This window comes from Anticarsia gemmatalis, chromosome 1, assembly GCF_050436995.1.
Source record: "Anticarsia gemmatalis isolate Benzon Research Colony breed Stoneville strain chromosome 1, ilAntGemm2 primary, whole genome shotgun sequence".
NCBI lineage: Eukaryota > Metazoa > Arthropoda > Insecta > Lepidoptera > Erebidae > Anticarsia > Anticarsia gemmatalis.
In genome coordinates, this window is record NC_134745.1 from 3,278,307 (window position 1) to 3,297,377 (window position 19,071).

Consider the following 19,071-nt stretch of genomic DNA (forward strand, 5'->3'; position numbering starts at 1 on the left):
AATGTAATAATTAGATACTTAATTAAATCATTCAGTGTTATTCTTGGTTAAATTATTGTCATATAGCCTGTGCTCAGACATGAGACAAATAATAGTAGGTGATGCTAGTTACGAAAGAATGTTCAAACATTTCTGTCTGTTAAAAAAATTTTTGTGTCAAATTTTTTGAATAAAAGATAATCAGACCCAACCCCCTTAATTCCTACAATTTTGAAATTGTTATATAAAAACTTTCATGTAAAACTTACACTTACATGAAATAAAAAAGCAAAAACTCTCTACAATACAAACGCGTAGGAATATCATTATTACAACAAAGTTCTAGCTTGTTTAGCATAACCATGGCCGCACTTATCTCTGCTTACAGGATACTGAATATCAAAATGCGAATAAAATGCACATAGTAGGAAAGTTCCACGATTTAAAAGTGTTGAGAGGAAGCCATTATCGGTTAGCATAATCCTGACTCACGTTGTAACTCGCAGAGACCACGTGACTGTGTAATAATACTGGATTTGCATGTGGTTTTGCCTGCATTGGCACTTTTTGGTGATAAAGCTCGTGCCATTTTCTGGGATGTTATCTTACTCACTGCCAAAATATACCTGAATCGCTTCACGTTACGGGAGGAAGGATAAATAAATACATATTTTCGTTTACGTATAATGATAATGTAAAATTAATTGAATACGTGAAATATTAGGTATATTGTCAACATATTTATTCAGAACACCATTGTAATATTTTGAAAATGCCATATTTTGAAAAGCCACCATGATTATTAAAAGATTAAGAATTCTTGTGTAAATAATTGGTTCCCATAATTTCTATTCGAAACACAAACTGCGACACAAACACAAAATTCGCCAACATCTTGCTATGATAAATGATAATATATTTCTAGTTTTATTTTCACGTTCAAGACATAGTATACATAGTATATGTATATAGCAGGACTAGTTTTTAAAGATTTCTTTTTTTTCTTACATTCCCCTGTGTTCGACCATCGGTTAGACTATGACCTAACTTTTCAAGCGAAGCAAAATCCCATATCTAACAGTACAGTCACAGTTTACTCTCAACACCGTATAATTATAAACGATATACTTCCTCACTATAATTGTAAGGATATTGCTATGGTAATTAAGTTATGGTGTACATGACCTTCATGTTATAGGTGATCGATGTAGTACATTATTCACCATCGATTCATTAAACATAATTCTAGTAGGCTCGGTTATAAAGCTTTGTTTTGTACAGTTTTTTGGTTTCATTCATAAATGTCGAGTTAAGTAATCTATAAATATAATATGTTACTAATCTTACTTCCTATTGATTTATAAATACGAATGTTTCTGAGGGTATGTGTGTTTGATAGTTTGTCAATCTCGAAAAAAATACTTAACAGATTGTAAACATAAGGTTTTCAATCTGTATTTACATATAGGATACTTTTAAACCCGGGGAATCTATAATTATAACATGATATAGGTATTTACCGTTGCCTTAGTCTTGGTTACCCTACCGAAGTTTTATCAAATGAGACAATTTTTTAAACCGCGGTTTAGGTGATACTGCTTGCCAATGAGAATTTGTTGCTTTATCTAGATTCTAATATACAAATTGGCGGTAACGTTCAATTTCAATCTGCAATTAAATTGTGCAAACCTATTGCGCAATACTGCAAGTCTATGGACAGCCTAACTTTGAATCTCCAAGACGAAAAATCCGAAAGTTTACTCACGCTAACTCAGCGTTCAGGGTCATATTATTATTTATACCTAGTGTTAGATGTTAGCAGGATATTCTCTATATTCAGTTAATTAGTGTTTTTGCGTGTTAATATCTGTTTTGTTTGTACGAAGCAGGAAGCGAGACGAGACACTATCACGAATTTCATTCTCACTTGTGATGTGCGCGCGGTGTGAATTGGCCACTGTGTATTTAACGTTTGATACACTATATGAAATTAACGTTTTTAAACTCTCGCAACTAGTACACATAATATTATAATGCAACGGGTCTTATTAAAATTTCAATCGCGTATAAGACCCGTTGCATTATAATATTATATGAAATTATATTTATGACCGGTTTTATTACTTCTTTTAAATAAGTTTTGGTTTTGGTTAGTATATCAGTTAGAATGTTGTCAGTTTATTCTACTTTTACTGCCATTTAAAGTATTGGATGTAACCGTCGCTTACCCAAAAGCTGTGAAACTGGTGGTTGTTTATATTAATAAGATTATGCATATGTGTTCAATTTTTCTTTTTTCCAATGAAACCTTTCATTGTTACTTAATTATCCGTTTGGTAACAAAATAATATTTATTAAAAATCCTACTCTCAGCCGAAATTTTGTAACGTTTATGTTAATTATAATTTTACCTAAACGATAAGAAGTTATGATAAACCAAATAAAAAAAAAAAATTTTTTTCTTTAGAAGTGTACCTACTCTAACATTCATAATAATTATATCCTCATAAACTTCCGCATTTATAATATCAATAGGAAATATGGTGAGTAGGATGGATTTTCACTATGAAAGTTTTTATTCAAATCAATAACAAAATAGGGAAGGAAAAGCATACGTACCGAAAAGATACCACCTAGATAACCATACAATTTTACGTACTAGCATTAACTCGATTCTATGAAATAATAGTCATGCAATACGAAAATTAAAAGTAACTAATAGGTACCAGTTTATTGCCTAAAAAAATATTTCAGTCAATTGGTGGCCGCCTCAATACCTCCTGTTGTGACGCATAAAAACCTCTACATTTTCTTTTCATGCAACTCGAAAGTTTAAACGTCGGTAAAAAAACCAATGGCCAATTCAATTCGCGCGCTATCCGCTTTGCAATTTCAAGGCCGACCCGCTGATCTCACCGACCATTTTTTATTCCATTATAACATGACTTATTTAAAAAGCACACACATTCTATGGGATCCGATACTTTGGTAGGAAAAGTAGTGACTTCCTAATTTGGTTGTGTTACATCTATCGGTCACACGCCACCCATTGTAACCAATTCAGCCATCTTAGAATATTTCATACATTTGTAACACTTTTTTATTGTTTTCGTTTTTTTCGCGATCCGTTTTTTGTTGGCGTCACATTCGGGCGCCTGTGGAGGACGATTCATGGTCGAGTTTGTGATTATACCATACACTTTAGACTTTGTATGACTGTGTTTGATGTGTATGGGTTTGTGGTTAGGCTGGTCTGGGTTTCACTGGAGTAGTGAGTCATTAACCACTTATCACCATGTGTAAAATATGACAAATTGTAAATTACACCTTTCTCTGAGTCATTGAGGGAGTACGGGTAATTTAATCATTCATTTAAAAACAAGGATAAAAACTGCTTGTGATCATGAATTCCCAGTTTTACAAGGAAGTACTTTTCATTTATACTATCTATACTAACATTAGAAATGTGAAAATTTCCTTGTTCTTTCAATCTAAACGATTTATCCAATGAGTTACCTACCTCTTAGCATGGTATTCTTTTGAAGAACCTAAGATATATTTCAGGAAAAGACATACTTTAACCAAAACATAGTAACGTAGGTGGCGTCACGCTTTATGTAATACCTATTCATTATTAAAAGGCGTGTCCACGGGAATAGGCCAGTTGAAAATAAACAATCACAATGTTTTGTATGTAATTTTGTTTATAATTTGCATTTTGCATAACCAAACCTTAGCCAAGCCCATTTACATTGACCAACATTTTAATAAATCTGTCAGGTAACATACAATTATTCATTAAAGGATTACGATGTCACGTTTTTAAATACTCAATTAATCATAGATTATAACAAACAAATAACGGAATAGATTTGACACTTAGCTGTATATCTATCACTAGAAAGATTTTGTTTTGATAACGATAGATACCTGTTTACTGATTGATTCACTCCTTCCGCGTTCATTGAGAATGATGATTGGAAATTTTCCATAAAAATATCTTCTAAATGAAGGACGCGATATTGCTACGAAGTGGGAAGAAAGACCCAAACGGAGATCGCGGGATGACTCCGACACATTATTAGATGGATGGCATCGCACGACGGACGGGAGAAAACTGAAAATCTGAAGGAGAGGACTTTCCCAGCAGTGGGACACGGTGATTTTTTAGCTAATACTACTATTTTGATAATTGATCTTTCTTGCAATGTCGTAGTGTTTGCAGATTCAAAAGATAACTCGCAAAGTATAGTGTTTTCACCTATCCCTTTGGGTAGAAATAGGCACTACTTAAACAGAAACTAGAGCATGTGCTCACCAAATAATGTCCCTCTACATGAAAATAACTGCACCTGCCAACATCGACATACACTTTCGATTTAGATATGGCGTAGTATAGTGTACTTCTATAGTCAAAAAGAGAAGAAAATTAAAGGCAACAAAATCGATACAGCATTTTCGAACCAATTGATAAACGAATAGATAAACAGACTTCACTACAAACGAAATTAAAAATAAAACAATATATTATCTAATCGAGCGCCGAAATCTTAGATATGAACTATCAACGTTATCAGTTTAAAAGTGAAACGGTACTACGTTACTTTCACAATACTTTATTATACTTATCTTATCAAATGATAACGTGTAGTAAACACGTAGTAAAAGATAAAACAACGAGAAACAGGTGTATTTGTTTACTTGAATTCTTTGACCGAATTTTGTTAAATCTCTTTTGCTTTTTTAGAATAGTACGCAAAACATAAACATGAAAATGAGAGATTTTTAAAAGAAAACTTTCTTTAATTATAAATTATCTATTGATAAAAACCTATAAGACAGAAAATTATTAGTTAGAACAGACAGACGTAACAAGGGAACTTTATTTTATAATACGTAGCGCTGCCAAATATTTACTTAAAATCTTTACCCTACTGTTGGGCAAAATCTGTCCCGTAGACTACCAAATTTCTATTTCACTTCTCTATCGCTTAATGCAATGTATATTGGTTTAGCCGTTAAGCGGTGAAAGCATAACAGACAGACAAATACATATTATTATACTTTCGGTTCCAAAATATTAGTAAGTGTAGTACGAATTATTACGTAACATAATAATATATTTTCTATATTATAAAGTCTATACTAAAAGTAGTATACTTATCTTTACATTTTTTGTCCGTATTTTCTATCAGTACTAACATACACTTCTAGACCACCGAGGCAGTTAGTCACAGTTGTATTTGGGAGTATATTTTTAGACGCAATTGTTTCCTTGTACTAACGAGACGGCGAGCTAACAATTTGTTTATCGATATGTACGACGCATATTTATTTAAGTGATGCTTGACTGACAGACGGGAAAAAAGCGCACTTTTTGTACTATAATTGTATTATGCGATATATTTTATCGTATAAACATTATACATGCGAAAGTTAATTATAATGTCGCTTTTGGTTGTTCTTTCACGCTAATAATACAGTTTATTTTTTATCAAAGACACACACGGATAGCTTATAACCTAGATTCAAACACGGAATACTATTTACTATTGAAAAAACTAGTTGTAAATACCTAATTGTAAATATTAATGGTATGGTAACTAAAATTTGTAGCAAGTAAGGTCTATGATTTTGACTGCAGTAGGCAGAGAAGATTGAGAATGATTAATGAGAATGAGAGGTAATAGAGAGGCTTGACAGTTTCCGAAACAACTTTTTATTTAAACTATTAATCGATACCTGCCTCTTAGTCTAGGCGGTAGTGTGTCCTTCTGCAGGTCTAGGGTTCGGAACCCAGGCAAAGTGATATAAAATTTGTATTTTCTAATAAAATGTTCTCAATAGTACTCGGAGTTTGGTAACGTGCCCGTTATATGACAAACATCTATTCTATTCGTCAATTTTTTTCAGTTCTGCCTATATTTTCGAGTAATTATATATATAGGTGTTAAATTATAAATCAACACAACAAATTGTAACCGACAATTTAGTGTTCCATGCGTAAAGTTTTATTAAAACGAAAACTACTATCTTGGAAATAATATCGCGTGATCTGAATTTACGGTTTTTGCGTGAGCTCTGACAAAAGGTGTAATGGAGATTTTCATCATTGTTTTTGCATTATAAATATCACTTTCACACTTTCGTGTTGCATGATTATTTAAGTAATCGCGAGAATTAACGCGATCATTGTATTATTCACTTTCGTTTGACGTTTTAACCGCAGTAGTGGACTCAATTATTTTTATAGAACATTCACCGGTAGTTTTTGACTATTATTTGTTTGAATATGTTTTTCTGTCTCAAACAATATAAAAAATTAGGGAATATTTTTGTTTGTTTTTCTTATACTTATATTAAATTGAAAAATGATCTAATTTGGCCCAATCGCACAAAATAGTAAGGCCTCACTAACTTTAACGGTTTTTTATTAAGTCTCCATTTCTGTATTAAGAAAAACAGTAAATGAATATTTTATATTATTTAACTAATAAATAGAATTATTTTTTTGTTACCCTGTCAACATTCATTTTATTTTCGAAAGAAAACTAATTTTAAACACTCGACACGAAAACAGTATCGAAGGCTTTTAATCGCGGTATAAACTGACTTGAAACCACGTACGGTGCAACCTAATCTAATCTAATTATATACATACATACAGTTTCAATTAAAACAGACCCTCATACAATCGTCCATTGTGATTTAACAATACACTCCATGAAAAACCCTAAATATATGGGTAAGTAAAATAACATAACTATTTATTTCTTATCGTTAGGATAACTCTATTGGCTGCTGAAAAACAGATATACTTCAGCCAATAGGATGTTTTTGTTTCAGTGTTATATATTGTAGGCATTTCAGTTATCCAATGCCTGTACTCGTGATTCCCAATTAGAAGGAAGACTCCATATTTTTTTCCTGTCTAGGTAACGAAATGATTTTGGTTTTACCTAAATATTATTTGATGGGTAATCCATGTGTATGTATTTTAGAAACAACGGGGTTCCGGGTACTATTTTTGGGAAAAATAAAATGAAAAGTAAGTTGGGAATATTAGGAAAAATCTTGGGGAATCCCCATTTCGTTATCTTCACTAACAAACATACAAACACACATCAAATCACGTCTATTTTTTATAGGGGTAGCCAGAGATCAAAGAACTCCCCTTGGCGCGATCCTTCCAAATTGCCCTTGCTTCATTCACATCCATATATCTTGTTCTACAGGATCGCCGGTTACGAGTACTACGCATCTGATCTTTGCGCAAGACATCACTTACACGATCTGTGTGTCTTTCTAGGTGTCAATTTACAAAAATAATATCTACTTAAAGAAGAGATGTGCGGTCGATTTATGAAGCATTAGAAAATAATAAGTCCGTCTATTTTACAACAGTTATCACTTCGTTTGCGGGCCACCTAATTCACTACAAAACTAATTTTATTTTAATGGACAAACGTCGTATTAGGTATTCCCAAATATAATTACCAGTAAAACCCTAACGAGGAAGTTTGTTTTACAAACAAGATTATGCGAATTAACCCAAAAACTGATAGATAAGTTTATTTATACATATATAACAAGAGGCCGACCAGGTTTCGGCAGGATTTTAACAATTTCCTCGCATAATGTGACAATAACTCCATCTTTTTCAATCTTCAAAATTGTACTGCGTGGACGGGTATTTTGTTTATTTAAATTTTCAGTGACGAAAGTTGTTAAAATCGGCAATTTAGAGAACTGTTTTCAGATAAAATTCTTTTGATGGTAAAACTGATTAACACCCGGATTTGTTCTTTATTTGTATAATTTTAATGATTTTTTGTCCACAATATTAAAAGCCAAACGTACGCTAGCCGACAGTACCAACTACAAAAAATCGCGCTCACGATGACCGCGTATGAGATTTCAAAAATGCATGATTTTTTTAAACAGAAGCAGTCACATAAACAACAATAAAAACCGCGGGTATTTAACACACCACATGTTTGGAACTAACCCTTCATGTGTCGGCCTAGTGTAAAATGGGTCATATTTGTTTACTAGTATTGTTATTACAGTACAATGTGTGCACGTGTGTATTGTACAAGTTTCTAGGGAAAGGGAACGGACTGACCTCACTCGGCCTCATTAGAAATGGGCTAGTTTTACTCCTGCACGTTTGAAGTTCATGGGAAGAATTTATAGCCAAATGGTTTAGTAGAAAGATATAAAATATCTGTGCCTCTTGTGAAAAAGGTATAAGGGTATAAGTCCGATTTGTAAAAAAATTGTTCAGAGTGCACTTTTGCAATATTTTTAGTGTAACCCCTTTTGCACATTGCTAACTTTCTCATTTTTTTAAAATAAACAATTTTTGTTTTCACCTATCGATAGAGCATTTTTTAACGTTTTGGTATGCTTAACTCATTTCCGACAAAATCGGACTTATACCCTTTTCCACTAGAGGCACAGATATATGCTCATTCCTGTCAACGATCACTTTTGTATCATTGCACTTTTTTACTGAGACAACGGATTTTAGACGAGATGAAAATTTTTGATTGTAATAAAATTACTGAGCGGTTATGGACAAAGGCGGACTGGGCTGCAAGTACTCTTTTGTTTCGCTGTTTTTATGTTAGCTACTATTTTAAACTGAGGGCTCATCAATGTTATGTCGGTATATTATTATTGGGAATTGAATGATTATCTTGTCGTCTACAATATTTTCTAAAAACAAAAGCAGTGTTAAATAATTTCTAGAATTACATTTGTTTGAAATGTAGAAGTCGCTTTTAAGGCATTGTGTGTTAATTTTTTCTCAAATAGAAATCTTCATTAGAGTCGGTGTGTTTTGAGGAAATAATTTAATATCTAGGCTACGATTACTTTTCAAGATGTATTGTATATAATATTGTTATGTAATTGTTCTGTCTCACGACACTTTCACTGAAATAAATAGTGCGATACGGACTTTCTAATAAAATGCTCGATGAATGTACACTGAAAGAATTAATTACTTGTATATTTTGTGACAAATTATATACAGTTATAATATTTTTGTAACCAATTTATGTTTTACTTAACGGTTACATAGTTCGATTTTGAATCGGCGTTCAATCTTGCAGAATTATAATATTCAAACTTGACATTAGTTTGAAACAAAACTCAATGGATTTAGGACTCCATGCTGCCCGGAATAAAACTACTGGTGGTCGCGATATCTTTTTCACGGATTTTTTACCGAGCTTAAGATAACCCTCATACCGTTACCATCGCGTCAGGAGATCGCGAGTTCAGTACGAAGGTTTTTTTCCACATTTAGTATTAATTCTTTAGTGATAAGTTAATATCTCAGTGACCTAACTATTCTATCCATAACTAAATTACGACGATTGCGTGTAAAATGATGCAACACATTGTTATTCTGCAGAAGCAATTAATGGCAGTTTGCCAAACCATTCCTTACTATATGCTACTATTTCCTCTGTAGTACTTACTACACACCGACTGCTTGGCGACGAAACTGTCTCATTTGCACATCGACAATACCGCCAAGAAAAAGTAACTGGCTATAAAAATGTGTTTAACAATCGAACGAAATTTAAAAATATTACAAAAAAAGTTTATAGTGTCGAACGAAATCTCAACATATTTTGATTTTTTTACTTATTTAGATGTATTTTTATCACTGGCCGTTATAAAATAAAAGAGTATGTTAAACACGTTCTATGATATATTATGATTTAACCTATAATGGTAGTGGAGTAATCAGTGATGAGAAGGCAACCGCGATGATAGATGCTATGATAGAATAAAAAAATATTTAGAGCTCCTTCATATGAATCTGAAAATTGTTGCAAAAGCTTACGAAATGGGCAGAGCTTATAAAATATTTTATTTAAATTTATTTGGATGAAATTGTATTCATCCCTTATTTTACCTAAAAAAAGCATAGAAATTGATTAAAAATGCTTGATCGCGTCTATTACACAACGCGAAAGTTTTAAAGTTGTAGGTATAAAAGTACATTCTGGTCAGAAGTTAAGTAGTTTGTAGTAATAATTAATAAATTGCGCACTGACAGATCACTTACGTTTAACGTGTCCCTACAACGAGAGGACAGGTACCGACAGCAAAACAATGTAAGCAAGAATCTTTATAAACCCTAACTTTCTTATTCAAAAACACACTATAAACCTATTTTAGTTAAAACACTACTTAAATATGTTTTCACTTTTTCATTTCACTAAGGAGTGAAAGAAACAAAACACTTTATAAGCCTTTAATAACTTCATATATTTTTATGAATAAGAGGGTATAGCTTAGAACTTTGGCATGTTTGACTGACAACTACATGAGAAAGAAGCATAGAATATTTCAAATGATCGCTTTCAGCAGTGGCATCTCTCTCTCTCTCTTTTTATTTATGGCCAGTATTGTTAGTGTTTTTAGGGTTCCATTTCCAAAGGATAAAACGGAACCCTATTACTAATACAATCCTAATACTAAGGCCTCTGCTGTCTGTCTGTCTCCAGACAGTATCTTATATACCGCGATAGCTAGAAAGCTGAAATTTTCACAAATCATGTATTTCCGTTCTAAAAAAAGTAAAAAAAAATGCTTTTGCAGCATTTTTTTTTACTTTTTTTAGAACAACAATTGTAATAATTTACGGAAAATTACGTAATTAACATTTTTTCTCGTTTCCTGTTATTTTTTATCAATTGGGGTTGGGTAAATAATTATGATAAAAATATCCCTTTTTAGCGACTGTTTTTTCCTGTAAATATGTACTTACATTGTAAAAATATCAGGAAAAGTTTGACATTGAAAAAAACCGCAATAATTAACTAATTCTGTGCTTGTTTGAAATTGCTATTTTTGGAATTTTATTGGCTAACAAGCGTTGCGGGACAATTCTTAGTGGTTTTCCCTTCTTAATAAACCTACGATTAAATTCCCTTTAGAAACCGCATATTATGTTATTTGCTCTCATGTTCACTAATTGAAATTAGAAATAAAGTATATATTGGAAATATTCGAACAAACAAGTGTTTCCTCCAAATTTAGTCGTAATAACTGCGAGAACTCATTAAATTAAATTGATAACTCTAAATGTGGTTAAGCAAAGGTGCTGTTAATTCTGTAGTAATTGTAACACGGACACAAACGGACAAAATTTAGAATTGTATTGTAAAAATAAATGAGGGAAATAACATACCGCAATAACAGGAAAAAATCCAAATAAATACCTATAAATATATATAATAATAGCTATTTCATTAGCAACAGTAGTAATGTACCTAAATGTGAAGATTTTGTTGAGGCAAACAGGAAATCCTTGTTTTAAAACCGTCCGAGATCAGTAGATTTATAATTGCTTTTCATGCAATTAATTTTAATTCTACCGCCTTCATTATCCGCCAATTAAGACATGTTTGTGAGCGAAGACCTTAGAAAATAATATACGGTTTTCACGAAAATAGTCGAAAGACTTCATGAGAATTTTTGAATAACGGCAGGTTTGTAACGACGATAGCCGAGGTTAGCCGAGCTTTGCCGATCGCTAGTTCGTGTGTTGTCCGTACCGTTACGCAGGAACAAGTGTGCAGTTTGTTTATAGTCAAACTGTTGAATATTTATTTTGTTATGTCGAGTTTGATCGCACACTGCGGTGGGAACCGGAGTAGATGTCGGATACAAACAATATTGTAAACAATATTGATTATATTATTGATACGGTGGAGCATTTCACACGTCATTTTGGCTTAACTTCCTAATACAAATGAGGGTTAGTGTGAGACCGCTGTGTCAGATGTAACAAAGATTGTTTAATAGCTTTGACTTCCTTTTGGTGTTTAGTTTATGTGACCTTCGAATGTATGAGATCTTGATACGAGGTAGTATCTCGGATGGTGGGAGGCTCGATAATTATTGTTGTAAATTGCTTTTGTTATAGTACCGTATTTCATATAAAAAGCCGGGAAAGTAAGATTGTAATTTAGATAGCTAAGTAATAAATACTAATGGAATCTATCTATTGAGACAGATCGTGTCCCGTTATCGCAAAAGGTATCCAATATTCCTAATAAATAAATTGTTTTCTAAAAGGGCATTGTATATAACTGTAACATAAAAAGAATGTGTGTTTGTGGAATCATTGCGTGCATTTGTTTGGATGTTTGTTACTCTTACACCGCAAAAACTACTTGTTACATTTTTCAATTTATGTTTAGCGTACATAACTTTTCTAATATAATAGTGAGGAATATGTTAGGTATGTCGAAGCCGCAATGTACAGCATAGTGGCTATCAAATTAACTTATATTACATCCAATACAGGATCTATGAGAAGAGATTAATGTGAAACAATAATGAATGCAATATACTAATTTGAAACCCATATTAAAATTCCAAGAATTCGTTGATTAGGTTTTGAAATATATGGAAGTGTTACAGGAAATTGCAGGCTCCATGATAAATATTCGCAGTCACGCTTCTCCCATTTGACTTTTGCAGGAAAATTTCAGGATTTCGAGCTATTACTGAAACAATGAGAGTAAATAATAAGTCATTATAAAGTTTGTGGTTTGCTTCGAAAATTAATTGGTTATTATTTAGAAATAAATTGTAATAAGGCTCTTATTTCGCTAGAAGGAAATTTTTGAAAATATATTCCTTACATGTTTGTCCGGTGACCATGAACAAATAATTACATTTAAACTGAAAGCTTTGCACACGACTTTTCCTATGTATAGTCATTAGTAAATAAGGTTAGGTATGAATTTATTTTACTTCTTGTTTAGGGTACGATTCCAAATTAACGACAGACTGCACGTCGCCGCCGATGACCACCATAATACCATTCTTGTTTATCATTCATTATATATTATTACTGGACAACTCGCACACGGTTATTTGATTCAAAACTCAGCAGAGCTTGTACTTTGGTAATTAATTGCCATGATGGACTCGCAAATAAAATAAAATAAGTCGATTAAATTTACCAAAATAAGATACCACAAAAAAATAGAATAAAATAAGGTAGAAACCAGTGTTGGGCAAAATTTAGTTTAATTGATGATTGATGATTAAGATTAAATTATTTATTCATGACTAATGAATAATGACTAAAAAAATTCAATCATGAGTCGTGATTGATGATTAATTAGTGTTAGTGTTAGTTATTCAATCATGACTAAAATTTTAATGACTAAAAATGATAGTTAAATAAAACTAAGCTTTTCAAGTCTACGTTCCATGACTGTTGATTTGTTAATCACAGGTTTTTAATTAAAGCTAGTTTTACAACAGAATCAGTTAATTTTTTTTTAAATTTACACAGGTACACATTTGCAAAAATATGTAAGTTCGGGCTAATTTAGTTTAAAAAAATTTAAATTGCTTTTTAAAACTACGCATTTTGAAAATCAAATTTTATAAATAATGGAATTATCTTCTTTCAGTCAACTTACGGTGGTGATCAGTTATAGTTTTATAGATGTGTTCAATTAAACTAAAATTATGTCACCTGAATTAATTTTTTTAGTTTAATCATCATACAAAAATACAATAAATTAGTCATCAGTCATTTAATCATTAAATGATTGATGACTAATTTATTTAATCATGATTATGATTATTATTTTTACTCATGATTAATTCAATCATGACTAAATAATTCATGACTAAATTAGTCATGACTAATCAATTGATTGAAAAAATTAGTTGATTGACCCAACACTGGTAGAAACCAAACAGCCTTGGAGAAAATCCATATTCTGTAATATCGCCCGCTGCATAAAAACATGAATATAGCTCATAAGAAAATCATCATGTTTACAATCTCAAGGTACTAACTAGTTCCCACATTATGTACTGTCGGTGTGACAAAAAAATGAACGATTTGGACAACATGTGCGCCGCACAAGGTTGCCACTGATAGACGTAGTGTTATGAAATCATCACTATTAAAAGAAATTACTTGTACACACAATAAAATTGCATTTTTAGACAATTTGGTTTGTGGTTTGGTGAATAATTAGTGTTAAATTTGTGGCTCTGGCTGAGCAGTATACCTTTTGAGCATATGAGACATACTTTCGAATTAGTCATTCGATTACTATAAAAAAAAATGGTAGTTTTGTAAAAGGAGCATTTTGGAGTCATTACTTTTTTCAGAACATTTTCTTCTGACGCAGTGCGTAGGAATTAGGATGTCTACGTGATGTCGAAGCGTGTTGAAAACTATAATGTTCTTTACCATTGTCCCACGCTAGGTGGGGTCGGCACAACATGTTTTCCTCTTCCACTCATCCCTTTCAGCCGTCAACTCTGTATTCACCCCTTTCTTGTTCATATCTTCTTTCACACAATCCATCCATCTCCTTTTTGGTCTTCCTCTACGTGTTGAAAACTAAAAAATAGAACCTCCACGATAAGATGAAGATAAAAACATTTATTTCTGTCAATGTTTACACTAATAGTGCAGGTTATGGAGAAAATGAAACCGAATAGAAAAAAGTAGATACATTGCAAAAGTTTAAAATGCCTTAGAGATGTAACTTGTAAGTTATACTAATGTTCAAGTCAGTTTCCTCATTTCACCGGTCCTAAAAAATATACTATTGATAACATGAGAATTTCAGGTCTAATAGTAAATATGACGTAAGCAAGTACAACAGATGGGCGTTTATTTATTTATTTTCGCTCGTTGCCATGCCCTATATTTGAACCAAAATAATCAATTTCTTAGAACACAAACGCGAGAGTTCGGCGATTCCGTCATATTTCACGTTCGGTTCTTAAGCATTTTATTTTTAAATGGTTTTTGAAGACATGCTACAGATTACTTAATAGTTTAGTCATCTTATTGGCCATGACTTTCTCGATAATTGACATACATTTAGAACAAAGCAAACAACATATCTTCCATTATATTATTTATGTCTACTAATTTTGAGTTCGAATTCTCGCAGACTAAAAACCTCGTTGAATTTCGGATTGACAAATTCCAGAATCAATAGAATAGCTTTCAAATTTTCGCGTCGCATGTCTATTGTAAAATGTAGCTTGGCGTTCTCTCGTGTCGGAGGCCAGGACACATTTTGGGTCGTTGTGCCAACGGGGTAAGTAAGTAAGTAAGCTAGACTAGAGATAAATTAGAAATATAATACCTATGTTTTTTAATTTGTCGTGCAAAGCCTATCGGCTGCTAAGCTTTATCTTTGAATAGAACTAGTCTATACTAGTCGAAGACATTTACACCCAGATTTGATCGATCGATTACACGGAGACCCGCAGAGGCATCCTTTCGAACAAAGCTGACCTTTTTAAACAAACCACTAGGTTGGCTCATGTTTAAACATCTTTACGACATGAAGTCTATCTTTCTATCTTTATCTATACTAATATTGTACGTAGATGTTAACTTGTTAAAAGTTAGTAAACACAAAAGCTACTGATGGACTATTCCCTAAAACTATCGAACTTTTTTGAAAAACTGATCAGCGCCTCGTAGTAACGTATTTTGTAAACTCAAATTGTCGATACAGGAGTGAAATGTGTGTATCGGGTACATCCGATACTATTTAACGGTAGTGTTATAGATTATCGAGAGGTTGACATTTAAAATGTACTGCAAAATTAATTTCTACGGCACCTGCTAGAGGCGCTTTCTACTACTTTTCATAGCTGATTGTCAATAGTTGCTAGTAGTAAGAAATCGGCAACCTGAGTAACGACTAGCTTCTTTATAATTTTGTTTTTAATATCCAAAACATAGATAAAGTCTACAAATATAGAAGAGTCATTCCATCGCTTTGGTTACCCGCAGAAAGCTTTATTCTAATTACAAGATCATACAATAAAACAATACATAAGACAAATTATAATAAGAGAGTTTATTTACAAATTATCCTTTATTTGAACAACCTTTGGTTTCCTCCTATACTGAGAATTGGAAAGCCCAGAGTACCGCTATTGTTCTCACATTAAAAACTTAATAATGATGTCATAGAGCTTTATCAGAAGTATTGTGGTCAATAACCTACGTTTTGAAAGGTCGTAAGGTCAAATGACAATAGGTAATACTGTATACTATAATACATATTATATTGGTTTTGCTCGCGTTGGCGCTTAGTAGCTCGATACCGACAACCGGCTTGTCATCGAGAAATGTTGTATGAAAATCTGATCAGCGCCTCCGATGGGCGTCGTAGGAACTATTTTGGCAGTACATTCTAAATGTCAAACTTTCGATACTTGACAGTACCGACTGTACAGAGTCCCGCTACTGAACGAAAAACTCAAAAATAACTGAATTTTTTAAGAGTTTTTTTTTATTTCTAGAGGTGACTCTTAGGTATTCTCGATAATTAAATAGGAGTTACTTAAACTTACCTCTACGAGAGAGTAAATTTTACCTTTTATGTTACCACTACCATAAAAGGGTAAATTTAATTACCGTTCCTCAAGAAATAGGTACATAAACTGATTAATTCTTGAGGTTGGCGACAGAGAAATTAATAATAAGTTTTGTATATAAATAAACAATTACACTATATATTATTTTCTTGTTTGTAAATAACAAAGTAAGCGCTTATATAATTTTATACATTAATTAGTCCGCTGTACTGGTAATTTGATAGCATTTAATTATTTCCTCAAAATACGACAAACAGAGTATTTTAGGCACAAATGTTTATTTTGTTTCAAGGTAAAATATAAAATAATAACGAGAGTTTAATAATGAGAATAATGTCTCTGAACTGACAGACACAGACTCCTTAATAACTCAGAGATAAGTTGTGGTTAGCACGATTTTATACATAAGGTCTATTTTCACAGTTTATACAATGTCTCAGTAGATGGATGTTCGGTGCTAGACATTTCGCCTTGAACTTCCCACTGAACTGAATTTGATGAAAAAAATTTTTTTTACAACAATCAAACAAAGAAAATGAAATTAGGTTACAGAGATATTTTATAACCTGGATCAGCACTTATTATACTTTTTTTTTCGGAATTTCTGCCCGTAAAAAAATATATATAAATCATGACCCAACTTCTAAAGGTTGTAAGCCCATAAAGAGTGTGCCATTATGAAACGGCTTATCGTATTTGAAAGCATTTTCTCAAGCTAAGATATCGGCACAATCTACGTGAAATGAAGTAAGGTTGGCCAACGTGACGAAATGTTTGCTTTCAACATCACAGTGGTGCCACCCGCTGGGCAAACGATTAGGGACTGTTTACATAGAGCTAGTCATAAATATAGAAAATATGGGAAATTTATATACACAGCCATTTTTGAATAATATTCTATGTAAATAGTTTGAGTTATCGCGATTTGTACATAGAATACTAAGTCATACAAGATTGTGACGTGATTGTGACCTTAATAATTCATAAAAGAAATATTACTTTAAATTACCAAATTATTTTCTTCACTTAAAAAAAGCCTTCGGTTTGAATTAGGGCAATAAGTATCGCAATTATTTGACTTTGATTATATAATTAGGTAGTAAAATATTTATAGGTAAGAGAAAGCGCATGATACTTCTAGCTTTAGCGTAAAGTTCAGAAAGACATGTCACAACATGTTCTTTGAGAAAGTTAACACTCATTTCTATTATTCCTAACCAACGACTTGACTACTGAGACATTGAAGGCCCTTCCCATATTTTAGGGTGATACTGGAAGCAAGAAACTATCGCCGGTCTGTTTCGTCTAAATGGCTATAACGCTGAAACGACTCTGTTATTTCTTCATGGAGATAGATAAAAACCCGGAACAAAACAAAATATTTTTTTCCACAAATTAACACAGAAATAGTACACAATTTCAGCTATGATACCTTTCATTATATGTATCTGAGGGTTCTGACGAAAGGGTAAACTTTACTTTTGTACCAATCAGTGAGTGCAAATGCATGAATAAGAATTTATATTTATCCATTGCACTCGTCATATACTGTAGGTTTTAACTATATGCAAAATGGTTCCCTACTTCACTACTTATATGCAGCATGTCATCGCTAAACACTGCTGTCGATGAGTCAATTAATCTATTAAAATACGAATTATATTATTACCATAATTGCTTTTAGCAGACGGATATGCAAGCGCATAAAATTGCTACTAGGAACTCGCATTTGTCATTCTTGAGATAAGGATCTGATCACCATTTACAAGGGTAAAATGCTGATCAAATTCTCGTCTTCCTGAGTCTACTTTTATGAAGTGTATGCTTGAGAGTTCGAAAAACAGTTCTTGAGGGGATGCCAACTTGGTCAGAATGACGGACTTAAGTCCAAAAACCTTATACCGTTAGAAGACTCTAGCCTAATTAAAGTTAGTTAAAAGAAAGAAAGTTAAAAGTAAAAGAGTTAGATACTCGAAACGAAAGAAATTAGATAGTTTTCAATATTGTATTCATATAATTTGTACAGTTGTTAATTTTCAAAGAAGTTCATCTGACCCAGAATAGGGCGCACTGAAACTCTTTCGGACGACACCTAAAATGGGAAGTCCGACTTGGCTTTTTAATGTGTCAATGTCAACATTATGATACGTTTGGCTAAGCGTTAGACAAAAACCTGATTTCCACTATGCATACACCAAAAATAGCGGTATTAATTCTAGAAGAATCAAAAGTGAATTGACAATTACTTGAATGCATGAAAGTATCATTCCGGAAAGTGTAAAATTCATAATTTAGTAGACATTGTTTTTGCAAAATTACGTCAGAATACAAGGAAGTTTTTGCATTAGTCATAAAATTAAGAAAAAAGGTTATAGCTGAACTTAAAACGTTTTGGAAAACTGCTCCACATTTAATTATTTTATCATTGGCTTGTTTATTTTCCGGTGAATGTTAATAGTAACAGTAAAAGTACATTTTCGAGGTCCACACGATCGAAAAGTCAACGAACTTGTTACAGTTAGTTAATTTTTATTTGCGAATTTTAAAGATCTTTACTGTTACTGGCTGGTTTTTTTATGATGACGTAATTTGGTTTGCAAATAGAACGATGCAAAAAAGAAAATCTCAGGTGATTAGCATTTTCACGATCCAGAAGGCACGTTATTTGCTCGA